This window comes from Penaeus monodon, unplaced genomic scaffold (genome assembly GCF_015228065.2).
Source record: "Penaeus monodon isolate SGIC_2016 unplaced genomic scaffold, NSTDA_Pmon_1 PmonScaffold_2199, whole genome shotgun sequence".
Classification (NCBI taxonomy): Eukaryota; Metazoa; Arthropoda; class Malacostraca; order Decapoda; family Penaeidae; genus Penaeus; species Penaeus monodon.
The window spans coordinates 1-5,000 of NW_023651911.1; the positions used below are offsets into that span (position 1 = coordinate 1).

Here is a 5,000-nt window from a genome sequence, read left to right on the forward strand (position 1 = left end):
CCTTTTCGTTTTCGAAAAGGGGGGGGGCGCTTTATTGTATTCCCCGGGGTGAAAAGTCGTTCACTGATTCATTGGGCCATGCAACGGCATGGCTGAGGTGATCCGACCCCCTGGTGAACGCCCTGAAGAAGGGAAAGAGGTTTCCCATTGGTGAAGTGGGGAAAAAAAAAAAAAGAATTTGGCCCCCGGTGTCCCCATAAACCAAAAAGAAAAAAAACGTCCCCCCTCCCTTCCCTGAAGGATAGGAAATCCGAAAAAAGGAAAAGGGTGCAGGACCTGGGCAACGACCCCCGGCCCTGGGGGTACCCCCTCGACTTTGTGTAGGAGACTCTCTCCTCATCATAGTGTATGTCGTCGCTCGCAGCAGAAATACTTTGACAAAACTTATTAAGGTCAATTGGGTATTCCCTCAAACTATGTGATAAACCAAAAAAAGGGAAAAAAATGAAATCCTTGTGACACACTACAACAAGGTCTCCATCTTAAAAAAGTGTATGCACTCGATGGATTTCACAACACACACGGATGGGAAACCACAAAACCCCGAACCCGCATAAAATGGAAAGGAGAGCAACAAACTCCCAGTACATACACTTTTTTTGGAAAACAGCCCCCCCACCACGTCGGGCCTGGGGGCTCCCTGTGTCTCTATAACTCATGGGGAATACCATTTGCTAAGTATTACAAGGGCAAGGCACCTGTCGCATGTGGGACAATACTTCCCAAAGAGTGCCCTCCAGGCGCAGGAAAAGTACTGCAGATGCACCCGGCTTTGTCCCATCATGTTCAGGTGTGGGAGACAGGGTACTGCCTGGGACGGGGGTGCAAGCCCTCCCTGCCCTGCCCCTCGCCCTAAAAACCCCGTGGTACCAGCACCGACCGCGTGACCACGCGGGCCCCCCCAACCCAACCCGGGCTAGCGTGCCGGGGGAAACGCCCCACCGTGCCTTGTGTGATGTACAAGCCGCAGAGATTTTTTCCCCGGCGCCGGCGAATGGGGGCAGAGGCCACCGAATACAAAACGGTTGCACAATGAAGGGGAAAATGCACAAAGATTGATCTTCCGAGGTATCTTGGGCCTCTAAGCTCCAACTCTTGAATTGAAAACCACGGGGCCCCCCCCCCCCTCCCTGGGGCCAAACCGAGCAAACCCCCCTTCCCTTAGGGCGGGTTTGGGGGGGGAACCCCCCCACAACCATGTGCAAATTGACGTACGCCAGTGACCAAGGCGATGTAAAAACCCCCCCATTTTATAGGGTTTTATTTAAAATATTAAAATAAAAAATAGAATAGTATCCCAAAAAAAAAAAAAAAAAAAAAAAAAAAAAAAAATTTTTTTAAAAAAGGGGGGGAATTTGGGGGGGGGATTTTTTTTTTTTTTTTTTTTTTTTCCCCCCCCCCCCCATCAAAAAAATTTTATAAAAAATTTTTTTTTAAAATTTTTTTTTTAAATTTTAAATTATTTTTTAAAAAATTTTTTTAAATTTTTTTTTTAAAAAAAACCCATTTTTAAAAAATTTTTTTTTTTTAAAAAAACCCCAAATATTGGGGGTTTTTTTTTTAAAAAAAAAAAAACAAAAAAACCCCCCCCCCAAAAAACCCCCTTTTTTTTTTTTTAAATTTTTTTAAAATTTTTTAAAAAAAAAATTTTATTTAAAAAATTTTTTTGGTTTTTAAATTTTTTTATTTTTTTAATTTTTATTTTATTTTATTTTTTTAAAAATTTTTTTAAAAATTTATTAAAAAATTTAAAAAAAAAAATTTTTTTAAAATTTTTTTAAAAAATTTTTAACCAAAAAAAAAAAAAAGGGGGAAAAAATTTTTAAAATTTTGAAAAAAAAAAAAGGGAAAAAAAAAAAAAAATTTTTTAAAAAATTTTTTTTTCCGGGTTTTTTTCCCAAAAAATTAAAATTTTTGGTTTTTTTTAAAAAATTTTTAAAAAAAATATAAAAAAAAAAAGAAAAAAAAAAAAAAAAAAAAAAAAAATGGGGGAAAAAAAAAAAATAAAAGTAAAAAAAATTTTTTTTTTTAAAAAAAAAAAAAAAAAAAATTTAAAAAATATTTTTTTTTTTTTAAAAATTTTAAAAATTTTTTAAAAAAAAAGTTTAAAATTTTAAAAAAACCCCCAAAAAGTTTTTTTTTTAAAAATTTTTGATTTTTTTTTTTTGGGGGTTTTTAATTTTTAAAAATTATATTTTTAAAAATTTTTTTAAAAAAAAATTTTTTAAAAATTTTTTTTTTTAAAAATTTAATTTTGGTTTTTTTTTTGGGGGGGGTTGGGGGGGGGGGGGTTTTTTAATATTTTTTTTTTGGGGGTTTTTGGGGTTTTTTTAATTTTTTTTTAAAAATTTTTTTTTAAAAAATTAAAAAAGGGGTTTTTATAAAAAAAAAATTATTAAAAAATTTTAAAAAAATTTAAAAAAAGGGGGGTTTTTTTTTTTTTTGGGGGGGGGTTTTTTGGGTTTTTTTGGGTTTTTTTTTTTTGGGGTTTTTGTTAAAAAATTTATGTAAATTTTTTGGGGATTTTTTTTTTTAAAAAAATTGGGGGGTTTTTTAAAGGGGGAAAAAAAAAAGGGGTTTTTGGGGTTTTTTTTAAAGGGAAAAGGCCCCAAAAGGGGTAAAGGGGGGGGGGTTTTTTTTTGGGGGGGGGGGAAAAAAAATTTTTTTTTTTTTTAAAAAAAAAAAGGGGTTTTTTGGGGGGTAAAGGGGTTTTTTTAAAAATTTTTAAAATTTTTATAAAAAAAAAATCGTTTTTAAAAAAAATTCCAAAAAAAATTTAATGGAAAAAAAAAAAAATTTTTTTAAAAAAAAATATTTTTTTTAAAAAAAAAAATTTTTATAAAAAAATTTTTTAAATTTTTTTCCCCTTTTTTTTTATTTTTAAAATTTTTTTTTTTTAAAAAAAATTTAATTTTAATTGTTGTTTTATTTTTTAAAATTTTAATTTAGGGAAAAATTTTTTTTTAAAAAAAAAAAAATTTTTTATTAAAAATTTTTTTTTTCCCCCAAAATTAAAAATTAAAATAAAAAAAAACAAAAAAAAAATTTTTTTAAAAAAAAATTTTAAAAAAAAAACCCAAAAAAAAAAAAAAAAAAAAAAACCCCCCCAAAAAAAAACCCCCCCCAAAAAAAAAAAAAATTTTAATTTTTTTAAAAATTTTTTTAAAAAAATTTTTAAAAAAAGAAAAAATTTTTTAAATTTTTTTTTTTTTTTTTTTAAAAAAATTTTTTTAAAAAAAAAAAAAAAAAATAATTTTTTGAAAAAATTTTAAAAAATTTTAAGTTTTTTTTTTATAAAATTTAATTTTTTTTTAAATTTTAAAAAAAAAATTTTTTCCCGGGGGTTTTTTAAAAAAAAGGGGGAAAAATTTTGGGAATTTTTTTTAAAATTTTTTTTTAAAAGGGTTCTTTTTTTTTCCTTTTTTTTTGGGGTTTTTGGGGAAAAATTTTTTTTTAAAAATAATTTTAAAAAAAAAATTTTTTGGGGGGGGGGGAAAAAAAAAAAAATTTTTTTGGAAAATTTTTTTGTTAAAAAATTAAAAAAAAATTTTTTTTAAAAAAAAATTTTTTTCCCCCCCCAAAAAAAAAAAAATTTTTTTTTTTTGGGAAAGGCCAAAATTTTACTTTTTTTTTTTTTTTTCCCCCAAAAAAATTTTTTGGGCCCAAAATTTTTTAAAAAAAAATTTTTTAAAAAAAAAAATTTTTAAAATTTTTTTAAATTTTTTTTTAAAAAAAAAAATTTTTAAAAATTTTTTTAAAAATTTTTTAAAAAAAAAAAAAAAATTTTTTGTTTTTCCCAAACCTTTTTTTCCCCTTTTTTTTTTCCCAAAAAAAAAAAGGGGGAAAAATTTAAAATTTTCCATTTTTTTTTTAAAAAAGGGGGAAATTTTGGGCCCCCCCTTTTTTTTTTTTGGGGCCCCCTTTTTTTTTTTCCCCCTTTTTTTTTTTTTTTTCCCCCCCCAAAATTTTAAGAAAATTTTTTTAAAATTTTTAAAAAGGAAAATTTTTAAAAAAAAGGGGGGGGGGGAAAACCCCCGGGGGGGTTTAAAATTTTCCTTTTTTTTTAAAAAAAAAAAATTTTTTAAAAAAGGGGTTTTTTTTTCTTTTTTAAAATTTTTTTTTTTTTTTTTAATTAATTAAAAAAAAAAATTTAAAATTTTTTTTAAATTATAAAAACCAAAATTTTTTTTTTTAAAATTTTTTGGAAAAAAAAATTTTTTTTTGGGAAAAATTTTTTTTTTTTTTTTTGGGGGGTTTTTTTTTGGGGGTTTTTTTTTTTTTAATTTTTAAAAAAGGTTTTTTTTTTTTTTTTTTTTTTTTCCCCCGGTTTTTCCGAAAAAAATTTTTTTTAAAATAAAAAAAGGTTTTTTCCACCGGGGGGGAAAAAAGGGGGAAAGGGGGGGGGGAAAAAAAAAAAATTTTTTTGGTTTTTTTTTTTTTCTTTCCTTTTGGTTTTTTAAAGGGTTTTTTTTTTAAAAATTTTTTTTTTCCAAAATTTTTTCCCCTTTAAAACCCCAAAAAAAGGGGGTTTTCGGGGTTTGTTTTATTTTTGAAAAGATTTTTTTTTTTCATTTTTTTTAAATCTTTTTAAATTTTTTAATTTCCGGGGTTTTTTTTCCCTTTTTTGGGTTTTTTTTTTTTTCCCCCCCCCCAAAAAAATTGAAAAAATTTTTGTTGGGGGAAAAAAAAAAACCCCCCCCCGGGGTTTAAATTTTTAAAAAAATTTATGGGAAAAGGGGGGGGTTTTTTCCCTTTTTGGGGGCCCAAAAAAACCCCCCGGGGCCCCCCAAAACCCCGGGTTTTGGGGAACCCCTTTTTTTTTTTTTTTTTTTAAAAAAATTTTTTTTTAAAATTTTTTGGGGGGGGGTTTTTTTTAAAATTTTAACCTAAAAGGGGGTTTTTTTTTTAAAAATTTTTTTTTTGATGGGTTTTTTTTTTTTAAAAAAAAAAAAAATTTTTTAAAAATTTGGGCCCCGGGTTTAAAAAACCAAAAATTTTTG

At 26.7% G+C, this 5,000-nt stretch overlaps 1 pseudogene; it reads left to right on the forward strand.

The window, feature by feature from the left end:
• Positions 1–88: 88 nt before the first annotated feature.
• The window catches only part of LOC119570110, a 29,074-nt pseudogene continuing 24,162 nt past the window's right edge, over positions 89–5,000 (forward strand).